The 17,391-nt window shown below is 46.8% G+C and overlaps 1 protein-coding gene across 13 annotated transcripts in view; it reads right to left on the minus strand.

Moving 5' to 3' along the window:
- LOC119170694 (uncharacterized) overlaps positions 1-17,391 on the minus strand; it is a 615,982-nt gene that overhangs the window by 197,615 nt on the left and 400,976 nt on the right. The gene's annotated exons all lie outside the window — the stretch shown is intronic.

The raw sequence follows: 17,391 nt of genomic DNA on the forward strand, positions 1-17,391 counted from the left end.
GCATATGCGCATCACGAACGCTACGCTCTCTTTTAGCAAAATTGCATGCGTCTCATTTCAAAAAGATACACGCAATGGCAGGCTGATAGAAGATACTTCAGAATGTCGCTGCATTTATTTTACACCTCTCTCTCTACAGTGTTAGAATGTACTGCCACTGAGACGTTGGTACTGTGCCGTCTCCTTTTAGGCAACACACGCACGCACGCAAGAACGCACGCACACGTACGCACAATGTATTGCTAGGTAGACCAAGAAATAACTGCGATAGCGATGCGCTACACTACTCTACATAAAACAAGATTCGTATTCTTATCGGCAACACATGCTGTAATTCCCATTCACCGATAAAGGCGACAATAGCACTGCTCAATGGCTCGAAGACTACATACTTGCACAGGAGGCTACAGACCAATAGCGATGTTGCGACTGTGAGGAGTCCGGCTGTGTGAATAGAATGTGTGATATTTCTTTCCCTTTTCTCCCTTTCAAGATCGCTCATCCTTTTCGCTAGGGTAGGATAGCATACCAGTTTTCTAAACTGGGTAATGTACGTGCCTTTTCTGCATATTCTGTTCCTTTCAAGCTAACTAAATTTATTACACAAAGATTCCTTTCCATTATTCTCACAACTTTAATTTGAAGTTTCTGCGTCAGGCTGGCAATTAAGAGAGCGATGCGTACGGGGCCCGATCAAGTTATTGCATCCTGCTCTCGAAGAAGAAGTAGGTGGTCCGTAAGCACTCTGCAGCCGGACTAGAACTGCAGCTGGGCCATCCGGTCAGGGAGACGTACGCAATGTCGACAACGCCATGCGTAGTAGAATATGTCAGAGGTCAGTTTGAGAGTGATTGAGAGTGATATATAGCCGTCGAAGGTTATTTCGTTCACTTTTCGTCTCGTGCGTTGCAGCGACGATAAGTCGTGCAAAACGCCACTTTCGTGTTTCCTGATCGGAGATTAACCTCGTTGTCTTGTCCCACGGCTAGCATCCCTGGGACGCACACTAATCCGCGTACAGAGTCTGAGCTCGCTAATAACGCTGTTCATCAGATTCCAATACAGTTACGTTGCTCCAATCACGCGTTCCAATGCCTTAATGCTCAAAACGAGCAAACAAGCAGCAAGCGAAAAATGCAAAGCGGCCATCAACTCTTTTTCGCAAGCAGTTACAACCTTCATTATCATTTCCACGTGCTTCCTTATCCAATTAAATTCTCTTGAGGGCGGCAAAAGGGCACATCCCCATCCCTCCATTTTCCCCCAAATCACGCTTTTCTCCCCTCACCTGCATTCGAAAGTTCCTGGCATAACGATAAAGCAATAACGACGCACGCGCGAATGGAGGCAAACAAAAGCTTCGTTTCGCAACAGTATCAGCAACAGCGTTGAGTGCGGGAACCTTATCCGATCCGCTCGAATGCCCCAGCCCGGAGTGCGGTACTCGAATTCCTTGCATTGCAAACAAGCGAGGCAGGCAACGAGAAAGCCCGGCAGCGCAACAAGCTTATACAACAACAACAAAAATGTGAAAGGAGAACATCTTTCCACTCGAGCGAGCAGAAACCCGGTGTAGAGTGGATATTGGTCTCTAGCGCTGAAATGAAGAAAAGAGAGCCTGGAGAGGTTCGAGAAAGCTGAGTGAATAAACGAGGCGGAGAAGACGCACGGTGAGGGATAAAAGAAACGGAGAGAGAGAGAGAGAGAGAGCAAGGAGAAGAAGAGGACGTGATACCCTGAGGCAGCGCTTCTCGACGTTGCCCGAAAAGTGCCCCCACCCCCTTTTCACCTCCCCCCACTGTGTTCTGCTTTCCTTGTATAAGAAAACCGCATAGCTTTAGCATTTTGTGAGTATGTGGCTTCGATTAAAGCATCCAGATCACATGGGTTGTGAAATCTCGATTGCGAAGACGACGGCAGCAAGGGTGAAGCGGTGGCTGTTTCTTGAATGGAAGCTGGAAACATTTGTAAGAACACACACACTTTTAACGACAAAACACTGAAACTCAAACCTCTAGTTCGTACGAGTTTCGAGAGGCATCCTATTTGAAATCTATCTATCTATCTATCTATCTATCTATCTATCTATCTATCTATCTATCTATCTATCTATCTATCTATCTATCTATCTATCTATCTATCTATCTATCTATCTATCTATCTATCTATCTATCTATCTATCTATCTATCTATCTATCTATCTATCTATCTATCTATCTATCTATCTATCTATCTATCTATCTATCTATCTATCTATCTATCTATCTATCTATCTATCTATCTATCTATCTATCTATCTATCTATCTATCTATCTATCTATCTATCTATCTATCTATCTATCTATCTATCTATCTATCTATCTATCTATCTGATGTCGAGTACTGTAACTCACTGAAGATGTTCACTACCACTAAACCTGCATACTCTGTAAGGATGCAGCTCACTCGCTTATCTTCGCCAACGCCCGTTCCTACGTGGGTGGCGCTGCTAAGCAACGCTTGACTCCTGGCGGGTAATCCATGCAACACAACTTCGTAATTTCTCAAGCGCATTCTGTTGCCCAACTGGAAGGCGGGATACGAAACAAGGCGGAAGTCTGCGAAACCAGAAGAAATGCGGTAATGCGATGAAGGGAGCGGACTGAGATGATGACCAAGCAAAAAAAAAAAAGCAGAACGACAACGGGAAATGATGAAACTTAGAGGAGGCCGGGCGGACGGTGCTTTGCATCCGGCGCCCGTGGTTGCGGCAGCTGCTCCGTCATTAACACCGCAGGGGCATATGCGCCGAGGCGCGCGAGACGAGAAACTCAATTTCCGGTCCCGGAAGGAAGGAACCTTTGGCGGGGGCCCTTTGACACAGAGTGAAAGCGCCAGGGCTACGCCACTGAATCGTAATGAAAGGCGAGTGGACATGCACTTTGCGCGGCGCAGGTGGGAAGCGCTGTATACGAGTGTTTGGCATCACTGCGGCATGCTGTAGCGCGTCTACTGGGCGGCCATGAAGGTTTATGGCTACAATGACAGCCAATGATGAGCGATACTGCACTCCATGAACTATTTACCACCCTTCGAAAGGCGGGCACCAATGGCCAGCCGGTGCGAGACGCACGTCATCACTTCATTTTCGGTTTTCCATTAAATGCGAAGCCTGTTCTCTCTCGGTATTTTTTGCAACATCCGCCTCGGTGGAACAGTACTTACGTTGCTAGGCTACTAACACGAAGGTCGCGGATTCGATCCCAGCCGCCCCGGTCACTTTTCAACGGTAGAGAAACGCCAGAGGTCCGTAAGCGCACGCTAAATTACACCAGATTGTTGAATTTAGCAGATCTCCACACTATACAGCGTCCCTCATAAACATAAGTGGCTCTGGGGCGTAAAACTGCAGGTAATATATTTATTTCTTTCGGTGTTGACTATAGAGTTACATTCAGTAATTATTAACACGGAAGTGTTCTATGCCGGTGTTCACCACGGCTCCGCTGGAGTATGTCCACCACGGATATGACATTGTGAAATATACATTAATAGATTCCAAAAAAAAAAGAACGAAAAGGAAAAGTTCCGCAGCGGGGCGTCGAACCAGCAACCTCACGCTTTCCGGCGCGCGACGCTAACCACTACGCCACAGGGCATAAAAAAGGGACTATTGAAGAGAGGCCCTCACAATGCAAACTGCAGAGCGAAAAGCGTGGCGGAAGTCACGTGCTTTTGCATGGACAATTGGGGGACTTGGAGGGCACGCTGGCGACTCGAGATCGTGTCGTCTGCATCATCACTCGTACGATCCCGTTGATGACGCAGACTGGACTTCTAAATGTGCATTTTTATGCAGCTGTTGCACTTCAAAGATGATGTCATGTGTCAGAAGCCTACAGTGAGAGTTTGTCTTTACGGTTGCGAGTTTATTTTATATCGCCGGAGGTCGAAAGCAGTCGTTTTCGAAGCTCATTACCACTTCTCCGAAAATTATTCGCGCAGCAGCTTCGATATTCTTCTTCGGCACTATGCTTGCGTGCCTCAGTGAAAGAAGCCTATGGTTATAGGACCAGAACGGCAGTGTCTGCGGCTCTTAATGCGAGAGGCGGCGGTGAGCCACTCTCGTGTACGTCTGTCACAGCTATCGGAAAGAAGTACACGGCCCACTATTCTCACCGGAGCCTGCCGAGTCAATAAGTAGACTTGCCTGATAGATGTTCACTCGCGTGGTGGCTCACTCTCACGCGCGCTTATCTCAGGATTCGGACGCTTTCTATCTCTAGTGCTCCCCCCGCAAGTTTGCCGTGAAGTCACAGCAGTTCAAGAGAACACGAACGTCAGTCACTTCACTTACTGCCGCGGCCGCGTTTACAAAAGGACCTGTACGCTGCTCACACACGAAGAAGTATGAACTGTGACAATTGTTCGCGCTCGTCCCGTGTATGTCTGTGCGTTCATTTCGTGCGTCTTTCTTTCTGTCTGAGCAGCGTGCTTTAAGTGCGAGCTGTGACAGTTGTTTGTGCGTGCTCGCTTTCTATATGCTCATTTCGCGCGTTCTTTCTGCTTGAGAGAGAGATAGATAAACAAAAGGAAGAGACGGGGAGGTTTAGCCTAGAAGAACTGGTTTGCTACCCCGTACAGGGGTAGGGAAATCAGGGTCCAAAAGAAAATAGAGATAGAGAGATATAAAATAAATTAGGAAAAAAAGTTAGAAAATTAAGTGTGCGCCACATGTTTTGAGCTGCTTGCCAATGTTCGCGTGACATTGCAATTTATTCCCACGTATTCATTTATTGCATTCATTCCCTCGTCCTTGCGGCGAAACATCGCATAATAAATGCTCAACTGCTTCCGTGAGCACACGTTTCAATTTCCTGCATTACCAATTCCCAAATAGTGGGATCAGCCACGTTTTTGTGTGAAGCTTTATGATATTGACCGATGTGGAGGTGGGAGGGAGACAGCACTGTGACATCAGCGCCTCCCCGACTCTACTTGAACAGTCAATACGTTTAAGCCAGATCATACGCTAGAGGGCTTACTTTCTTTACTATACCAAAGAACCGGCAGATTGCAACGCCACTTAGACACGTCACTTAATGCCGCGTGCACACTGAGCATTCCGGCCGCCGAAAGTGCTCCGAATCCGGTTCGGCGGCGGCGAGATCCGCCGAAAGGGCCCTCTCCGTGCCGATCACTCTCGGACCGATTTTTGCGGCGTCTGCCGCCGAATCAGTCACCGAGGACTAATAGGAGTGCTAGTCAAGGAATTTTGAAAAATGGCGGCCAAGCCCTACTCACTTGTTATGCTGCAGTGCACGTTACTGAATGTTGAAACCAACGGGAGTTTAACCTACTCTGTGCCTACTTCGCCTCCGTATTTCGTGGAAGAGGTGATCGAGCTTGCTGTTGGCGTAACCGAGTTTGTTGCGGTCTTGCAGAGCAAAACGAACCCACCAACGCCGCTGGCGTCGGTGGTTTTTCTGCTCTTCGTGCATTACAAGACAGCCACTTGCCAGCAAAGTAAGCAGTACTGTCTTTTCTTGCTTCTTGCATACGAGAATCGTCGAAGTATACACCACCGGATAGCGTAGTAGCGTTTGCGAGCCGCGAGAACAACCGGGTGACAGCGCATCCATCCCGCGTTCACCCCGTAGTAGAAGGCATATTCGGCGGCGCGGGGTGCGTCCAGTGCGAACGACGCTGCGTTTCGGCGGCAGGGAAATTTCGGTCGCTGTAGAAAGCGGATGTTTCAGTGTGAACTAGGCATAAATGAGGCCACCTGGTTAGTGCATCGATCGCTCACACGTTGTTATTATGTTCCTAAAAATGAAGTTTGAGCCTACTTTAGTCCAAAGGTATAAAGTGCTCCTTTCTGCATTAGCAGAATAAATACAGAAAGAAAGCACCGCATTTCGTGCCGCTCGTCAGGTGGGCCCCTACGAAACAAATGAGAGCGGCTGTGCTCTGACGTTGCTGGCGTCGCTGTCACCGCTTCACCTCTCTGGCATCGGGCCACGCGGTTATTTTGGCGGCCCCTCAGGTACTCGCCTCTCCTGCACACACACCGCCCTCCCAAAAATAAGAGACTCCATCGTTCGCGAGTTCTTAGCCACCCGCCTCTGCAGTGTCGTCGTCACGTAAAAAGCCCGGGTGTTTTCGGTCACACAGCGAAAAACCCAAGACCCGCTCTGGAATATTTCGCCCAAGCTAGGCGTACGCCGGTAACCATAAGCTCAACACATAAACTAGAGACGAACGGGCATCGCGGTGACATAAAATGCGTAGCGTGAGGTTAAAGATGCGAGAAGCTAGGTGTCGCACATCGAATCTCAGGCCCACGTGATTGCGGCTAGGGCCTGCCCTGTCTCTCCTGTACGTCCTGTCCTGTTGTTACGACTTCTCGTCTCTACTTCTACTACATGCCTTGCCTGCCCTGTCTAGTAGCTGGGACCTGTCTTGTATGTCCTTTCCTGTAACAACATGTCCTGCCTACGTCTACCTGTCCTGACTGTCCTGTAGTTGCGACCTGTCTTGTTTGTCTTTTCCTGTTAGAACATGTCCCATCTACTTCTTTCATTTGTCCTCTCTGTGCTGGCCTCTTTTGTTATGACCTATTCTGTCCTGAAGGTGAGACCTGCCCTGTGTAGATCTACCTTTGTTCCGCCCGCCACGCAGTTTTAACCGAACGTAAATGCGGCAGCAAACGCGAAATAACCGTAGCAGCAAGGTGAAGTTATTCTGTTACATCTTTCACCTTGCTAATTTGAACTAGAAAAAACTTGCACCCACATAAATAATAAAAATCGCAGAATCATCGAGAATTGTACTACTGACCTGTAAACAGAACGCAATTACCGACGCTCAACAATTCCAGAGCGCGGATATACTAGAGAGCGCGTTTCATCGGTTATGGTGAATAAGGAGACATCGTGAATTTCTGAAAAACGTGGTTCCTGATTTTGTTAGTTATTTTTCGCTTCTAATCTGTAAAACTTATTCCAGTTTTTTTTTGTTTTCATAAACAGCACTCATTCACGCTTCTTTTTTTATTTCAGTACGCTTCTTTTTTTATTTCAGTACGACCTCTTCATTGACAGAAGCATTTATGACTGCACTGAGCACTGTTGCCATTATGATAACTGAGCCGACAACGCAAGCACTGCATACACTAAGCCATTCATCATTGCATATGGTTTCTCTAAGCGGAGGATTAATGACACCGTCAGTCTACCACTGATCAGAGCACAATCCTATCTCGCCATCGTCATCCATTAATCTTTCTTTTCCTCTTTCCCTTCCCCCAGTGTAGAGTAGCAGGCTAGAGCAAGCTATCGCTCAGGCCAACCTCTCTGCCTTTCTGTAAATAAACTTATCTCTCTCTTTCTCTCTCTCTCTCTCTCTCTCTCTCTCTCTCCTAGCCATACAATATATCAGCTCACGGGCACAGATTAAATTTAAAAATTTACAAGGGCAGTTGCTTTGTTGTCATACTATCTCAGTTAATATATGCACAAACATATCTTCCTACAACCGCTGCAGCATATATCCGCTGCAGACCAATAAGGGCGTCTAGAAGTAAGCTTCACCTCATAACTACTCTTATTGCAAAGAAGCCAGATTTACGTTATCTATTTTACATAAGTTAATCACGCGCAGACACGTTCGTAACCTCTTCGGTAATATTAATATCTATAAATAATAAAGATATAATAATATTACTATAATAATAATATTAATAACAATCGCCGGGGTATCATGCCAAAACACCGATATGTTTATGAGAGACGCCGTAGTAGAGGGCTCCGAGAATTTCCACCATCTGATGTTCTTTAACGTGCTCTGACATGACGCAGTACACGGGCTTCGACCATTTCGCCTCCATCGAAAAGCGACTGTCACGAGCGAGATCGAACCCGCGACCTTTGGGCCAGCAGCCGAGCCGCGTTCGAGGCGAAATGCTAGACCGACGTACTGCGCGATTTCAAGTGCATGCCGAAAAAATCGCAGGTAGTCGAAATGGTACGTGGAACGTTAGGGAGCACTAGAATCATCGTGCGCACAGGCACGCGAGCGGATTTGTCGCGCGGTATTTTTTTTTGTAATTCGCGGGCATTTGTAGTTATCAGATAAACGCTTATAATTAACAGACATAAAATTGAGAACTGTCTAATCGAACGTTTTGCAAACCGATCTACAACTTTCTCATTGAAAATTTGAGCAATCTTCGTTGTTTCAAAAGTTCGTTAAATAAACAGCTCTGAATAAACAATCTTTTAGAACACGAAAAATAGTCTGATGACTCCAGGCAACGGTCAGCAATCGCGTCGTAATTGAGTGTGTCGGCATATCTTAAAACTCTGGCTAAAGGTTGCTGAAGCCCCCTGTATAAGCGGTTACATGAACACATGATAAAGAAACGGTAAGATGAGCAGACAAAGATGTAAAAGAACGCGCTTCTAGGACGCCCTTCATTGTATTCTCGCGCCACCATTAAGACATATACTAATGGCGCAACCAAGCCAAAAAAAAAACAAAAAAAGGAAAGCTGCTACGAGATAAAACGTGTGTTCGGGGGCGCTTTTTGCCGCTGCCGCGCGAATAGGCCGCTCCAGAACGTATGTTTTTACTCGCAGCGGCTGTTCATTCTGGTGGCTTGGCCGTGCCACCAGCTATCCGCCCTCTTTTTGTTATTTTATTACGCATTAGCCTGTCACCGACTGTACAAACGATCAGAAAAAACGGATATAGCAAGTAATGACTGGCACTTGCCCCCAGTAGGCACAGAGCGCTCGTCAGCTCTCTTGATGAACGGACATGAGAGGTTTAACGTCCCGAAACCAGTATATGTTTATGAATATGATTATGAGAGACACCGTAGTAGTGGAGAGCTCCGAAAATTTTGACCACCTGGTTACGTGCACCCAAATCTGAACACACCGGCCTACAACATTTTAACCTCCACCGAAAATGCAGCCGCCACAGCCGGAATTCGATCCCGCGACCTGCGGGTCAGTAGCCGAGTACCTTAGACACTAGACCACCGCGGCGGGGTTCGTAAGCTCTCTAGAACAAGAAAAGGCACACATGGAAACAAAAGAGAGATAAACACGAGACATTAAGAGGCCGAAGGGAGGACGCACAGCGAATGAAGGCGTCGTCACAGAAAAACGTCAACAGGCATAATTGAGATGGAACACTTGTCGTTTCTCGCGTTTTTCTTTCAATGACTCCACGTTTAGTTAGCGGTTAATACGCTACTCTGTAAATACCAATGAGAGAAAACGCAAGCTCTAATCAAGCATAATTAGAGTCATCAATTCATACAGCACTAAGAGCACGTCAAGGTGCATCGACGAAATGAAGATGACTCCATGACAATGATGACTGCGCAGTATGACGAAACGATTCGATCGCTCACGGAATCCAAAGGAGCTGTGCTTTGACTAAACCAGCAGCGCTAACCGCGAACACTGCACTAGAGTAACCACCGTTCGCTTGACTTCGAGTTAGCCGATTTTGGGTCTGCACTTCCAGGATCTGAACCGCAACAACGTGACGGTACAGAAGCTCCACGCAAAGCTCTCGATGCTCACCCGCTTACTCCGGAAGGCCCACGCGGTACCAGGGCATGAGAAAAGACAGTCTACTACGACTCACCCAGTCGTTTGCAGTCATCCACATCTTTTACGTAGCGTCGTTGCACACTTGGAAAAAGGTGGAGAAAATCAACATCGACGCGATGGTCAGAAAAGCGCACAAGACGCCCGTGGGCCTATACCCCCACACCAACACGGGACGCATGCTCGTGTTAGGAGTTCACAACACGCTTGAAGAAATCGCAGAAGCGCAGCGAACGGCGCAGTATCACCGCTTGTCTCAGACCAGGACGGGAAGAACGATGCTACGACTCATCGGAATCAATGCGCCAAGGACGACCCCGGAGGTGGCAAAGCAGCTACCTCGGAACGTTCTCCAAATACTGAGGGTACTGCCCTTACCGAAGCACGTGCACCCGAAAGTACATCAAGAAAGCAGAATGGCGAGAGCCACGGCTCTCACAATGGGACATGCCAACAATCCGCGCACGTACAACTTGGACGTGACGAAGTATCCACACTGGTCAAACACGTACGCAGTCATCGCAGCGAACACCGGAGTACTCACAACGTCGGGAAGCATACAGTGCAAGTCGCCCACGCAAGCCGAGGAGTTTGCAATCGCACTGGCACTGGCGATCCCGGATTGCCGCATGATCATCAGCGACTAAAAGCCGGCAATAGTCAACTTCGCTACAAACAATGCACATAGAACCACCTCAAGAGTATGTTCAACAGTAGCAGACTGCAAACCAACGTTACCGTGAAGTGGTTCACTGCGCATGCTGGGGAGCTGGACGTGGGGCCGAACCGCAACGAGGAGACAGATACGGAGGCACACGCGCTAACTAGCCGGGGGTCTTCGTCAACACATTTCTCGGAGCCGGAACGACCCAATGCCGATGACGAAGAGTATTTCGTCACAAGTTACGGCGACGTTCTGCAGTGGAGTAGAACGAGCATACGTTTCTACCCACCGCCTCGCTGGGACCTACAACACAGCAAAGCAGCCACACTACGGCAGTTGCAAGTACAGGCTATATGGACTTCCATCTGGGCAAAGAAGATCTGCGCGGAGGTATATTTCATAGATATTTGACAACACTGCAAGAAAGCGCGAGCCATGCAGAGACACTTCCTCTGGGACTGTACGCCACCGCCGCGTAACCAAGAAGCAATGCCAACATCAGCAGCAAAAGCATGAGCCAAGAGCAAGGCAACCAAGTAGACGTGGTCCAGCACGTGCTTGGCATCCTGGAACGCCAGCGGTCGAAAACGCCGCCCCAACGGGTATGACGCGAGAAGATTGCTGTTCCAGGACGTTCGAGCACGCTAGAGTCTTGCTTTAATTCCCCTACACCACGGGGGCTCCGACGTGGGGACAGTTAGACATATCTAGCCTAACCGCCGCATCACAGACTCTCCGGACAACCACAGTTTTTTTTTTAAAACACTGCGGCTGAGCACCACAGAAAGCGGGTATGTGACAAGCAGTTTCTAGAATAGCATGGCAACGCATGCTTGAAAAGGTGTGAGGTGAGGATGTACAATTATGGTGAGAAGGAAAGAAAGGAGGAGGAGAAGGGTAAACCACGGCGCCACCTTGTTCAGTGTTGTCCAACAATAAAATGGGAAAGGACAATACGATGGATGAATACAACGATATTTATTCAGGTTTCTGCTATTTTACTTACTCACGTTGTAATATTTCTGCAGACCATGCTTTTATTTTCTTATCATTGTGTAACTGCTTATACCCCATTTCTTTTTTTGGGTATAGCCGCAGCTGGTAAAGCTGTTTTAGTTAAGCTTTTATTCCAGGTCATACTTCACGTATACCAAAGGCGAAAATAAAGATTCAATGCAAGGTGAAAATGATCAGGACTTCATGATAGGGTGCGGAGAAGGAAATGAGAAAGCGTGCATGTGCCAGGCTGCTCCTAGCATGGTATATACATGCGTAATATAGCGTAGCTTGCCAGAAATTAGCCGTTGTACGGATGATCGTAATGGGTAACGGGCTGCCAAGACGGTCATTTTCATTATAGGCGAGAATCACGCCTAATTGGTGGTAATTACGCGATGCTCAACTCACACATGTTATCAGTCATTTCATTCCCCGAACCTCACGCGGTCTTAACAATCTTCCATGATCAATCACGTCTATTGTTCCTCATTCTGCTATTCATGGCATTTTAAACTAAAGTGTAATTAGCAACCAAGCAATTACGTGATTATGCGCTTTTTTGCAAACTGTCAGATTCTTGCATGTTTATTTAGGACTTCTACTGTTACTTGTTTAATTATGTGAATATGCTATATCAGAAATAGTTTAATTATTGCTTGTGTAGTGACGCATTGTACTGTTATTTATTTAGCTAACATTGTGTTTACAGGATAACGTCTGTATTAAATTTTTGAATGTGCCACTCTGCTATATATATCCTATGGCCCTGAGTGTAATTCAAATAAGAAAATAAAAAAATAAATAAAATTGCACTCACTGCAAGGCAAAGACCTCTCCCATCTCGCACCAAAAAACCAAGTCCTGCGCCTTCTGCTGCCGCACTAGACCTGCAAACTTCTCAATCTCATCTGCCCACCTAATTTTTCGTCTCCCTTTCGCACGTTTGCCTTCTCTTGTAATCTAGTCAGTTACATTTTGATGTCAGCATTTATCTTGTCTGCGAGCTGCGTGCCCGACCAATGTACATTTCTTCTTTTTAATTGCAACTGGGATATTCAGAACTCCCGTTTGCTCCCCGATTCACTTTGCTCCCTTCCCATCTCCTAAGATTACACCAGAGGTACTCCCTCGCCAAGTGTAACACTCCTTGCTGATATCTGACGACCGCGCATATATCTTAAAGAAATCGGTAAGGCGGTGAATTACAAACAGTCAACTTGGTTGTCGTTTCCACACCTTTATGCATACACAAAGAACGCTGCGTGACGATGTCGTATTTAATGTTTTTTTTCTCAAAGCAACTTTGGTGCGCGTGCTTGAGTATCATAGCAGCTTTGAAGTGCATGGCTTGCGGAATGAGACACCCTGACATTTTTTTTCTTTCCTTTTTTCCCCCCGTAAGACTCTGTGGCAGCCCACACACAGACAGTGCGGGAATACCTACGAAGTACGCAGCCGCGTATGCCGCTGTTACTACATGCCCTCCACATGGGACGCCATCCCTACATTTGCACGTCAATGCACGGTCATGAACTTTTTACCCGACGAGGTACGGAATCGCAGAGAAACCGTACAGCAGAGTTCAACGGCGGCCATTTCGAAGAACTCGCCGCAAAGCCGGATTTCTCCGAATCTCGAGGAGTAAAAGAGATAGAAGAAAAGAAAGAAGAAAAAAGAAGGGAGAAAAAAGAAAAGAAAAGGATATGTTGGGACATCACAAGTTCAGCATCCTCCCAACGTAGAGCGTTCGCATCATGACGCAACGTTCCAGGCCTGGGAACCTTCTTTTCGCAAAAAAAGGAATGAACACGGGAAAAGAGGCCATCATGCGCGCGCGCCGCGTGCAAGGAATGAAAGGCGGCGACACAAGTAAAGGGAGAGAGGTGACAGACAGGCTACCTATAGAACAAGGCTTCGGTAATCGATCAGCCTACTCTGTTTTTTTTTTCGAGTGAGTGTGACGTCATCACTGCGACACTTTATACCTGCTCTGTCGACACTCCTGCACGTCTTGTGCAGTGTAGCAATGGCCCTTCGCAATGATCTCGAAATGGTCTGCACGCTCCTCTGCTGATGCCGCAGCGAACGGCCTCTTACTTGTGACGTCAGCTATATATAGGGCGCCTGACAAGAACGACTGCGGTGGACCCCGTGGTCGGTGAAAAAGCAAGGCAGCGAATTGGGAATAAGGGAAGAGGTAGAACTGGAGAGACCGGATAGGTGGATACTGATTTGTGTATACCAGTGACCCTGGAGACACGCTCCGCCTGGTCCAAGAGGCTCCTTTGGACCTCCAGCACTGACCGAGCTTTGCTTGCGGCAGACAGGCGTGTGAAAAAAAAAACAAAGAACAAAAAAAGCTACATGATGTTTGGCGTCACTTTAACTTCGGCGTGTGGGAAAAATAGAAAATAGAAAAGTTCGAATCGAAATGAAATCTGATTGTTTTCACAATTCGACGGCAATCGTTTGTACACTCGCGCTTACGGTTTCATCCAGCCATCTCGCTTACTTTTGTCACTGTACAGCTTTCCTTTCTGTCGGAGAGATGGGGGAGGCAGCGATGTGGTGGGGGAGCTAGGGCCACCTCCCACATTGACTAGTCTGATGACTCTGATTGTGAGTATCGCAGTGCATGTACGCGAACTGCATTTGTGCGCGGTAAAAGGAGCAGAGGAAAGAGCTGAGACATAAAAACGACACCATAAAGAGATAAGACAGCTCCATTTCTGTAAGAGACCTGGAGCTGGCGTTTTATAGTTAGTAAACGAACTTGAACTAATGACACCGTGAAACAGAGCAGAACGACATCTGAAGAGACCACCGTCTTCAATACATCAATACTGCATATATATATATATATATATATATATATATATATATATATATATATATATATATATATATATATATATATATATATATATATATATATATCGAAGAGGGAGAGGTGACACACCGGAGGCCACCCATGCGCAGATTAGCCTACCCAGCGGTCCAGCTTTCCAATCAGCTCGGTTATGAAGGGGGCGAATATGTCCGCCCCAACCAGTCCCAAATATTTGATTTGCATACGCTAAATAGCAACTAGCACGAACCCCAAAGTAATCTGCACCGACAGAGAATCGAACATCTGAAACGCGGCGTCCCACGAAGTAGCGTCTGCATCAAGTCAGAACAGCCGCTACGGGCACTCAACGTGACGTGACCTGAATGTTGTTTTATACAAACAACTTCTTTCCGTCACGTGAACCCCTGTCGGCGTAACGATGCATCTTAACGATGACCAAGGAAGTGAAAGGTAATTTCGCTGTCGAAATTGTACGTTGCAATTGCGCATTCGGCGGAGGCTCGAGTCGTTGGTGTTAGTTTTAGCTATAGCTCGTTGTCACGCAACGTTGCATGACTTAGGTCGTGGTTAGAAGCACGCCTAGCGGGCTATGCATCACGTGAGCACTTCGCGTTCTATAAGTGAAACAGAGAAGAGAAAAGAACTCGCGGCACGTGTTTAGAGCTTCAATAACGCGCTCGACACTCGCTTCAGTCCCTTTGACTTGCTTTGTATGCTGAGCCACGGCCGGGCTACAGACGCGGCACGCGTGTATATTCTCTTAAAAAAGTGCGCGCGTGCCACTCTTCTATAGCCCGGCCGTGGCTGCGCCTGTTAAAGGATGACAAGTCAAATCGTTTTGTAAACCAGATAAAACAAACTTAAGAGTTGGAGAAATGATTGATTTGTGGGGTTTAACGTCCCAAAACCACCATATGATTATGAGAGACGCCGTAGTGGAGGGCTCCGGAAATTTTGACCACCTGGGGTTCTTTAACGTGCACCCAAATCTGAGCACACGGGCCTCGACATTTCCGCCTCCATCGGAAATGCAACCACCGCATCCAGGATTTGAACCCGCGACCTGCGGGTCCGCAGCCGAGTACCTTAGCCACTAGACCACCGCGGCGGGGCTGGAGAAATGGCGCAAAAGAGCTCGTTATGTTCACATTAATGTCTGTAGAATCCGTTGTCATTGAATCACTCGGAATGCACGCTTTTGTAGATTGCGGTGCGCACATGTTTTCTCGTTCTTTCGTCGTCAGATTTTTCATACTTCCCTACACCTGTGTATAATAATAATAATAATAATAATAATAATAATAATAATAATAATAATAATAATAATGGTTTGACGTCCCCAAACCAGCATATCATCATGATAGATGCCGTTAATGTGCTCCTAAAATCTAAGCACACAGGCCTCAAGCATTTTGGCTTCCACCGAAAATGCAGCCGCCGCAGCCGGAATTCAATCCCGACACCTGCGGGTCAGCAATCGTGTTCCTTAGCCACGAGACCACCGTGACGGGTTACCTGTCTAGACTAGACAATCTGACCATTAAAGAAATAATAGTAAGCTGTATTTTGTAGCTTCGCGTGTCACAAACACATTATCATGCGGTCTGTAAGCGGCTGTACAAAACAATTTCGACCGCCTCGCACATGCACATAAATTTAAGTACGCAGGTGTCTACGCAACTCACCCCCGTTGGAACGCAGCGGCTGAGGCCACGTTCAGGAAATGAATTCGTGCCCTCAATTTTCCTGCCTTTTATCCTTTAAAGGTTAATCGATGCTTCTAAGAACACGAGAGCCAAACATTATAGCGCAGCATGCACACCGTAGTATAAAATTAATTCTCAAAGTCACCGAAAGAGCGCTCGTTCTATCTAGAAACCGTTCGTTTACCGTTGCTCTGACACCGTTATTTTTCCACTTTATTTTTGTATGTCCCCCTATGCAAAACCCTCGTCGGGGGCCTTTAGAGGTATTTTGAAAAAAGAAAAATGAAATAAATTCTAAATATCAAAATGAAAGAGCCATATGGTCAAGCTCACCACCATTGGCTGATTCAAGTATATCGTGCGCCGCATAGTTGCAGTGACCACCGAGAGAGGCCACCAGGTGCTCTCACTCGCCATCACACAAATTAAGCCACATGTTCAAAGAAAAAAAAAACAAAAATAAATGTGCTCAGCTTCATGACGTGCGCGTGATTTGACTTCTTTTTTCCTCGCCCTTCCTCCCTGCTTAACTTCCATGGCGCTCGTCGGAACGAGCGTATAGAGAGAAGAAAATTACAGCGTGCAACAAATTTTTGCAACTTATTGTACTTCAGGTCAATACGACAGAATGTGCACTGCGAAGATATTTTGTCACCTCGGGTTCGTCACTAATTTCTCCACATGAACGTAGACTGCGAACGGCACTTTCTCTCGTATCAAGTTTGCGAAACCAGTGCTAAAAATTTCGAGAGCCGAGCACTTCACTTCAGGCGCTGGATCGTGACTAACAAAAAGTTGCGCCTTTGGGAACTTGAAATCTTTTCGATGGTTGGCTCGATTCAAGCCTAAATAAAGAAAAAAAAATAAGAGCTCTTCTACTTCTGTGAAGATGGAAGGCCGCGAAGCCAGCGGCTGCGGCTTCACGTCGTTTTACGCACTCATTCGCACTTCAATGCATGTCGGCAATAGCGTGGCCTCCGGGACAAGCTACCACCAGGTAGAGTGCACTAAGTACACTTTCACCCAGGTGTAAACCGACGAGGCCACTCGGGGCGCTGCCGGCACAGTGCACTGTTGCACCGCATGAGCTGTAGATTATGCGCCATTCTTAGATTACAAATAAATTGATAAATGTTTAGTGTCTTGAAGGAACTATTTTAGTGTCTTGAAGAAAAAAAAAGATCGTTGTCATACTAGTGAATCAATGATTCGCCATTCCGAAATCACCCCGCTTGCCGGGAGAAGACACATGGTGAACTAGAAAACGCGAAAAAAGAAAAAAGCAGGTGACGATGCCACTTTGAAGTTCCTGCCCCAAATGTCATGACGTCATATATTATAGTAGCTATAAGTGTTCAATGTCCCAAAACTACGATATGATTAGGAAACACATCGTATTGGAGGGCCCCCAAAATTACGACCACTCAGGGTTCCTTAACGTAGTCCTAAATCCAAGTACACCGGCCATGAGCATTTTCGACTTCACCGAAAATGCGGTCACCGTGGCCGGGATTTGATTACACGACCTTGTGGTCATGAAGCATATTTCAATGGAATCTGCCAAGT

Source organism: Rhipicephalus microplus, chromosome 2 (genome assembly GCF_043290135.1).
Source record: "Rhipicephalus microplus isolate Deutch F79 chromosome 2, USDA_Rmic, whole genome shotgun sequence".
NCBI classification, from domain to species: Eukaryota; Metazoa; Arthropoda; class Arachnida; order Ixodida; family Ixodidae; genus Rhipicephalus; species Rhipicephalus microplus.